Raw genomic sequence first — 9,614 nt, forward strand, 5'->3', positions numbered from 1 at the left:
TGATCAGCTCAGCTGCAGTTTCACAACACACTGGCTTCAGTGACAAAACCATCTTGCTGGGTTCTTCCTCCATCCTCAGCACTTCTGCCTTGTGCTGGAGTCCACAACTCCCTTCTGCAGACACAACTGCTTTCCAGTCTGCTCTGTAAGCTCCATCATGGAGAAAGGGAGCATTTGAGATGACACCTTTTCTGGAGCACACATTTAACCCATGAAGTTTAAATAATCTGCTTCTGGCATGGCATCACACAATTCACTGCAACTCAAGGAGATGTAGTGCAGCACAGGGATGGGCTCTGCTCATGGAAGTCTCTTGCCAAGGCCAGCACACAACACTAATTACATGCTAATATTCTCAAACAGTATGTATGTCTTTTTCATATTATTATTGTAACAAAGATATATAGTGCTTTCTGCTCTTCGGGCTATATCCTGCCTGACACAAAATTCCAGTTCTGGAGAACCATGGAACTGAATGAGAACAGAGAGATACAGAGCTGTCCTTGGGTTGCAAAGGAAAAACTTGAAAAACGCTCTAAGGGAGGGAATATATGTCACATAGCTTTAATCACGTAAAATGTGTAACTGGACACCAAGCTAGTATCCCATAGAAAAGAAGGAGAGTGGCACCTCCCAAAAATCACTGCGTTTGTTTCTCTCTGCTGCTGATCCTGAGAGAAGAGATGGCCGGCATAGCCTAAATGCCTACAGTAAGAAGCATCCTCTCTAAAGGTCTGAACACACCTGAGAAAGGGGAAAACAAAACCAAAATCACAAGCACCTTTCTCTGCCTATTACCTCTAATGCTCAAAATTAGAAATTAAGACTCTGGGGTTCACAAAGGTCACTACACAATGAGTAAAAAATTACAGTATAAAGGCAACACTCAAAGATACAAACAATTTATTTATAAAATACTTTATAAAAGGGATAATAAAAAAGAGGAAAAGGGGAGAATGATTAATCCTTTCAACCAAAAGCCTAAAGCAACTACTTAACATTCCTTTAAGAGCAAAGGCTGTATTCCAGACAATACCCCTCAAATTAAAGTCTACCCAGAAGCCTGGGCTGCAGTCTGGCTGCCCAACAAGGACAGAAGCTACCCAGCAGACAGACTTCTTGGCCAGTTGTGGTACAGGGACAGTAGCAGTGGGCCATTTTCCTTCCTGCCCCACAGGATATAAAAATATCAGGGAATGAGGAGAGCATCCCAGCCACAATCCAGCCTCATACTGTGCTGGCTCAGTGATCCTCTGCCCCAAAGGGAAGACCATGGCAGGACCCCACACACCAAGGCATCAAGATCTGTTGTTACCTCTACAGCATGAACAATATAAACCATGACCCAAAAGCAAACGTGCCACACCAGGCCTAAAAAGACAGGTTTCACTTGGCTTTATTTGCTGAAGCCCAGCCCAGCCCAAAACCACAGAGAAGCAGAGAAGGATCAGCATAAGGGAGCTAGAGGAACAAAGAATGGACTTTGGCTCCAGAACAAAGCTTTTCCAGCACTCAGTCTTTAATTAGTGTTACTGGACATTAATAATACTGCCTACCCTGGGAGCCAAATGCTTGGGCCCACCTCTCACAGTCCATCACCACTGCTGCAAATAGAGGCAGGCATTTGGAGGTGATGTACACATTTTCTGTAGGACCCAGCTTCATAGCTGCCCACATGCCAGGCCTGGCTCCACATCATTAACTGTGTTAGAAGGAAATGGAGCACAGCTAGCGTGCACAGAAATCAGACCACACTCCATGCACAGTTAATGACAGGTAGGGTGTGAAAAGCATTTGCCCTGGTGATGGGAGCACTCCACACTTGGCTAGAGAGGCTCAGCCCCATCAACCTCAGCAGCTCACAAAGTGCCAGGCTCAGTGGCAAGGACAGGCAGCAGGGATCCCAACCTGTGCAGCATTTGAGCAGTGCTATGGCTACCCATGGCTTCTAAGCACCTTCCCCTTCCTACTCTTCCTCTGATGCATTATTGAGATAAAGTCAAAGGAGCCACACAGACAACACTGGCAAAGCTGGAACTACAATCCCAGACATCCCACCTCTCTGCTGCTGATGGCAAAATGTGCTGCAAGCTACACCACACTCAGGAAGAACGGTGAATAAGTCTTGGGCCAGGGGAAGTAACTCAAGTCTGAGTTTACTTAAGAGTAGTAAAAATACCAAGCACTTGAATAGTATCAGTGTAAGGCATCATATAAATTAAAAGAGCAGAATTAGACTTTTTACATCATTCCAGATCTCCGAAATTTCACGAGGACACACCTTCTGAAGTAACAATGGTAGATGTTGTTACTGGCTTTTGTAAATTTTAAACTGTTCCCACAAGAGGCATTCCCACTAAATGCTTGAAGATTTAAGGTGCCGAGGAAAGAAATGACCAGCAGCGGCTTTGCTGGGCAGCTCTGCACCACTCAGAGCACTGGGGCAGTGAAGCAGCTCCAAGCCTCCAACCAGAGCAGAAAACTTGTGCAGAGCAAGCTGGGGAGTCTTGTGACACAGCTGAAGTACCTCACAGCCAATATTAAACCTTGGCTTGTAAAGACTTCAGTTTCATTGCCTGCTTGACAGTTCGTTCTGAAGCAGCATTTTAACAAGGACACAGAGGAGCCACTTGTCTCTCTTCTGCTGCCCAAAAAGCTGCAAACAGCTGGTTGTGCTGGTCAGAACCCATTTTGCCCGTTCCCTCAGAAAGAAGAGGGATGTTTGTGCTGGGGAAACAAAGGCTGATCTGTTCAGAGCTGGCTGCAGCGCTGGCTGACACAGGCTGGCGTCAAGGGGGAAGGGTACAAACACAGGGCTTGTCCCACTTCCCCAAAGACTGTTCCTAGCAAACGTCATTATTTCAAACATTGCACTTTGAGAATACTTGTGTGAAGTGCTCATGGAAATCTCAACTGTGTAAATTGGATTTTAATTTGTATATTCAGCATTTCCACTCTTTAAAAAGAAGATAAACATGGCTACGTGTTTCCTAGCAGAAAAAGCCATGATTTGCAAAATGCTGCTTCTCTCCTTGGCCATTGCTACCATTTGCCTGTTTGTTTTGGTGCAGCATAGGGAGGCAGGGAAGGAGGGAAGGAGGGAAGAATGATAAAGAAAACATGAACACTTTTTCTCCTCACCTTGAACGGGGACAGGCTCAACAGCAAGCAGCTTTATATAGTACAATCAGCACTTGCGTGCTCACAGGAGAAAGAAAACAAAGTCATGGCTCTTCTTCTTGCACAGCCTTACCCAAACTTAGCCTTAATGAAATCAACATGAAAGACATTATATATGCAAAGGTCATCCTCATCTATGTAGTTACAGGATCAGGACGTGGACAGAGGAGCCTCTACACACCAAACCTCAGCCTCCACACACACTGCAGAGCAGGCTGGGGCATTCTGCCTGGCCTTGGGGCCTGCCCACCCTGCTTCAGCCTGCAGAGGGGAGTATTTTTATTTGTAGGGCCTCCCTTACTTTCAGGAAGTACCTGTGCATAGAAACCATGGATCCAGCCACAGCACGAGGCAGCAGGAAGGAAAGCTGGTCTGAGGGGGGCTGACAGTGCCTGCCAGGCTCCATCCCCTTCACCACCGACTATACTGAACAGGGACATGGCAGAAGGTGGTTCTGGGACACAAGCATGTCCAAAGAAAAGCAAAGGAGCTGGGAAAGGGTCTGGAGCAGGAGCTTTATGATGAGCAACTGAGGGAGCTGGGGATATGTAGCCTGGAGAAAAGGAGGTTCAAGGGAGATCTTATTTCTCTCTACAACTCCTTAAAAGGAGTTTGTAGCAAGATGGGGGCCAATCTCTTATCCCAAGCAACAGGACAAGAAGAGATGGCTTGAGGTTGTGCCAGGAGAAGTTCAGATTGGATAATATGGAAAATTTCTTCACAGAAAGGGGGTTATCAAGCACTGGAACAGGCTGCCCAGGCAAGTGGTGGAGTCACCATCCCTGAATATATTTAAATATGTGTGGATGTGAAATGTAGGGATGGTTTAGCAGTGAATTTGGCATTACTGGGTTAACAGTTGGACTCAATTAGAGTCTTTTCTAACCTGAACAGTTCTGTGACTCTGTAAACCACTCCCATCCCCAGAGCAAGCAGACTAACAGGCCCTCTTTTCTCCAGCCTCCTTGGCCCCTGTGGCTCACACACAGATGTCCTTCAGCAGGGCTATTCGGAGGGCTCAAGCTGTGCCACTGGGGTCCTTCCACCAGAACTGATCCCCAGAGGAGTCAATGCCAGGGGCACTGCAGCTGAAGTGCTGTTGAATCAGATTTACTTTTTGTTATTCTATCATTCATAAAGGAAATAACATTTAAAATACATGGCATTATTATTGCAGAGCTGCATCTTATTTGACTTTTCAGAATCAGTTATTATATTTTAACTGGGTATTCTTCATGTAATATTGTAAGAGATTTCTTTGCAGCACCCTCCAAAGCTATGACTACAGGTTTAACATTAGAGCTTAGCTTCAAATCTCCATGTTTTCTAATGATGCCTATATTTAAAAGAAAAAAACCCACAAGGTAATCGTGTTTCATACCAGGCCTGGAGACCTCAGGGCTTCTGAGCTAACCCAATTCCCCTGAGATCTCAGGCACAAAATACAGACTTGCAGCTTCAACTTTCTTGTGATGATACCAATTCTGTCACTCGTGAACTGTGGTCACAAATTTGCACCTCTTTGGAGACAAGGAAAGCCATCAGGTCTGGCTGTTAGCCAGGTGCCATCAGCAGCTGATGGAGCCTGCCCGGAAGCGCTGCTCATCCCAGCAGGGCTCTGCCAGCGCTCAGACACAAAGCAGCAGCCTGGAAAAAGTCAGTAAGCCAAGGTTTTGATTATGCAATTACTTGTTCAGCTACAACTGCAGGTTTTCCTGCATAATCAGGCCGATAAATATCAAATTTTTCTGGTGTTGCCTCGCATCCTAACTGATGCAGTCAGAAGTCAGAAAGAAGGCAAATGATACCCAGAAAACCCAGTAGGGAGAAAAGCATTGTGTTGGGTTAGGGGCAAGCCATGCAGAGACTTTGGCCTTGGTGTGCTCTGCAAACCCAGAACACCTCTGATGACTGTCACAGTCTGGCACTATATACTGAAATGGCACCAAGGTAATTACAAACTCAAATTTCTCCTGGAAAACCATCTATGCATGGACAGTTCTATAGAGATGGCATGAGGGCACTTACAAACCTCCTGTTCAAATGGAAAGGGGTCAAATCTCTGCTGGGTGCAGCTTTTTAGAAAAGAAAAAATAACTTCATAAACCAGCCTCCACCTGAAACTAAAGTTTTGTTGTCTCCACAAACAGTGACCGCTTTCTGCTCCAGTGAAACATTATTTTTAGTGTGCTTCTGCTCTTGAAGAGGTCAGGGCTTAACTCTGAACAAGAAAGAAGACCTGAAACATCCTTTGAAAAGCTGTTGATCTGTCACCCTGGAATTCAAGGAAAGCAGGGAGGTTTGTAGAGGAAACATTTTGATACTTTCTAATTTGACAGAAGTACCCACAACTTAGGTACATATGTGACTGTGCAGAGCTATTCAACCTTTGTGATTAGCACAGAACTGTAAATAAAGAAACAACAATTGTTTAATCAATTATTATTGCACAAAATGGCTGAACTTGGAGACTGAACTGCTGCCACATGTATTTTACAAAGCTTTTGCTCAACAGTGTTTGAAGGAGTGGGAAGGGAGGAGGGACAGCCTGGCAAGGTCAGGGAAGCAGAATATGGAGCCAGGTTTGCTGGGCACAGTTAAGTACCAGGGTAACAGAGACTCCATGGACAGCCTGGAGCAGAAGCCAGCCAGGTGAGCCACCCAGCCAGGACCAAAGAGCTGTCCATACCATTCTAAAGGGGAATTAATACAGTAGGTATTGGGGAAAAGATAAAGCTGCATCAGCATCTTTCTTTCCCCATCAGTGATTTATGTCATTATTGCTTGCTAAAAAATATCCTAATCCCATGGAAATTAATGGGAAAGTTCATGCCAACTTGAAGACAAGGTGGCTTTCACTCTCCCACCTCCTGCTCTGTATTCACTCCCCTTCCTGGCACTGTAGCAGAGGGCAGGTTGTCCCCACCAGCCTGGCCATCACTGTCTCACCACCAGAGGCTCAGCCACAGAGAACTGGACAGGGACAGCAGGGTCTGGGTGGGGAACACAGACCCTGAGAAAAACCACAACTGCAAGTGCAGCCTCCTGCAAAGCGTTTCAGCAAATGAATCACCCCAAGACTCCTTCAGTGCAGGTATACTCAAGACTCTATTTATTTCTGTTTTCAAAGAACAATTACCTTAATCTACAAACCAGATTCGGTCTTGGATATGAGCAAATGCATGTGCAACACAAACTGCGTGCACCTTGTGCCTATGTAATACTGCTGGCAGACATTTACAGCTGTGCCCACACCAGGGCTAGGTCAGCTCTGGAGTTTAACAGTTACACTTCAAGGCATTTCTAAACCAACATCAGCCAATGCAATAGTGAACAGAAAGAAGCCAAAAAGAAAAAAAAGAAACTAAGTAATATATTGCATATTGCCCCATAGAAATAATTTCCCAGCCTTTATGGTTTCATGAACTAGATTCCTTCACATACAGAGTTCTACATGAAGTCTTTAATCCAGCAAAAGCTAAAAAGGTAGTGAGACCAACTTAACTTACAGCTGCATTGAGAAGATATTAAAATTACACCTAAAAGAGCTATTTTATGCAAGTCTTAGAGACCTGAGAAGTCTTTTCCTCATTTCCTCCTGTATTCAAGGTTTCCACTGTGAGTTTCAGAGAAGCAAAGAAGCATGCCCCCAAAAGTATGACTAACTGAAAAGATCAAATGTAAATGTCTTACAGGAATTCATATAATGTATCACTTGTGACTTCTCCACTGCAAGTGTATTTGTCTTGGCTCATATCAAATATACATCCTTATCCACTTCATACAGTGTGCATATTGATGGAAAAGTAACAAAACAAAGTGATTAAGGAGAACAGCATACCTAAATTTTCCAAGAACTGAATTAATACCTGCATTTATTGAAACTAACTGTATTTTTACAAAATGGGAACAAAGTTGGTCATTGAGTTGGCCAAAACTTTTTGCCTATGAGAATTTCTTGTGATAAATGTGATGTGACTGCAAAGATTTTCTATGAGGAGATGGTACATTGGATAATTCTCTGCTCTTCTACACAGAAAATTCTACTTATAAAAGGCTTTAAATGCAAGTTTTAATCAGCCTCTCCAAAACAATTTATTAACTTTTAGATATAAAATGCTATCTCAAATTGAAACATAATAAAAATTCCCACACAAACCTGCATGTTTTCAAGCTAGCCCTTCCTTTCCTCCCTCAAAAACCAAAAGGTATTTGTTCCCCAGTCCTTTGCAAAGAGAGTGAACTCTGAAACCTCTCTAAGGTGCTAATGCTATTTATGCACATAGACAAAAAGCTCTGCCAGTACTTGAACAAAAACTCAAGCATTAAATACTAACATTTCATGGTATGCCTAGCAGAAAAGTTCAATACATATATAAAACAAGATCAACACAGAATGATTCTAGCAATTCAGTCCAAACACAGGCAAAGCCCAGAATCAATTTCAGTTTATTTTTATTTGGTGTAATTTATAATATCCCCATACTCACTATTTATTTCCTCAAGACTTCATAAAAAAAAAAGTGCTGCTCTTTTGATAATCTATCCCACATGTTTATTAAAATAGATATAACAGAGTGAAAGGGAAACATAAAACTGTCAGATTATCATTTTTAGTTTCAGGGATATTTTATATGCCATCTCTTAGAACTTCAATTTATGACTTTCCTTAATGGAGACTTTCAGGGTTGATTTTAACATGTTAAGTGGAAATTCCACTGGTTTGTTCCTTCAGTGCTTTCTTTATGACCTGTTCTCACACATCACCTAGGTCTAGCTTATTTATACAGACAGCTGTTCACTGAACAACAGGGAGCTTCTCAAAACTAGTTGCTTTCATTTGCATTCTTCCCATATTGAAATGTAATTTGCTTTTACGGCTGCTTTTGGCCTGACACTTCTCCAGCATTTCACAAACAAAGAGGAGTGAAGTTACCATGAGGTTTTTTTACCTCTTTCAAGGCTGGAATAGAGATTTCGCCCCCAGAACTAGATGAGAGCTCTGTCTTACAAATATCCCAAAAGCATCAACCTGCAACCCAACCATTATTCCTGCAAAGAAAAGGTAACACAAGTCATGAGAGCAACAGTAGCTTCAAGATTATTAGCTGAGACACCTGCAGCACCTTTAGGTCTTTCATCTGGTTTAAGTGTTGCTTGTGTCACTCCTCACCACTGTGTTCAGGATTTCAAAAATTTGGGCTATGTTAACTGTTTAATTGGCCACTTATCTAAACTTCTAAAATTTAGAAGAGTTTAATTTGGGCAAAACACAGTAATAAAACCTGGAGCTCTTAATGAAGAGCCTGTTGTCATCATCTAAGTCATTCCAGCTTGAAGCTTGCTTCCCTTCTCTTGCATAAGCACATCTTCCTGGCTCTAATACAACAGAGCTCACAAACAGCCACATCCCCAGCTCTGGAAAAGTCTTCCCAGAGTTGAGATACAGAGAAAGAATCACAGATCAGTTAAGACTGGAAGGGACCACAGGTGGGGTATCTGGTCCAACCTTCCTCCATCAGCAGGATCTCCCCAGAGCACATTGCACAGAGTTACATCCAGACTGTTCCTGAATACCTCCAGTGAGGGACACCCCACAACCCCTGCAGTGTTGAGCTAGAACAGCCCACCATAACATTCTAAAAGCAGAGAGAACCAATGGGTAACAGGCATCAGCTCAGCCTCTCCAGACCTGGCAAAGCCCCAGGAGCCTAAAGCTGCCACGCTGACCCTAAGCACATGTGAAGGTCAAGCACCAAACAAGGAATACCTGTTGAAGGGACTGTTCATTACACAAGTATGTATGATGTAAACACATCTTATGGTCTGTGTCTGCCTGCCCAAGTGTATGTTTATGCGGTAGGAATCCTGCTGGGTCTCTGCACACACTTTATCCCAGCCACCTACCACAGATGGAGGAGGAGACTGGGCACCTCCTCCAGGAGGAAAGTCTATCACTGAATGAGACAGGACAAGTAGGTTAAAAGGGACAGGTAGTTACCAAGAATAATGTGTTCTTTGGAAAATAATCGTAATTTGGAGACCTTTTTTTCTGTTCACAGCATCCCCAACCAAATAAAACAAAAGCCCAAAAACCCCACACAAGCAAAAAACACAAATAAGTATTCCCCAAACAAAAAAAAACCCAAAAAAAAAAATCAAACAAAAAACCTCACAAAGAAATCAAGCCACAAGTACTCAAGGCAAATCCTGCTCACCTTATTCCTGGAAAATACTTCTGAACATCCAATACTTAAATATCTCCTTTGGCTTCACATCAGCAAGAGAAGGATCCTTCTGGCATCTACCTGGGAAGAGTAAGACCAAAAGGAAGCTGCCTGCTATAAGGGCAATCACATCTGCCCCACATCTGCTAGTCCCTCTGCTAGCTTTGTCTTTCCAGGCTGTATAATGGAGACTAAAGCCCAAATCCT

The sequence above is a fragment of the Geospiza fortis genome, unplaced genomic scaffold (assembly GCF_000277835.1).
Source record: "Geospiza fortis unplaced genomic scaffold, GeoFor_1.0 scaffold111, whole genome shotgun sequence".
Taxonomy (NCBI): Eukaryota; Metazoa; Chordata; class Aves; order Passeriformes; family Thraupidae; genus Geospiza; species Geospiza fortis.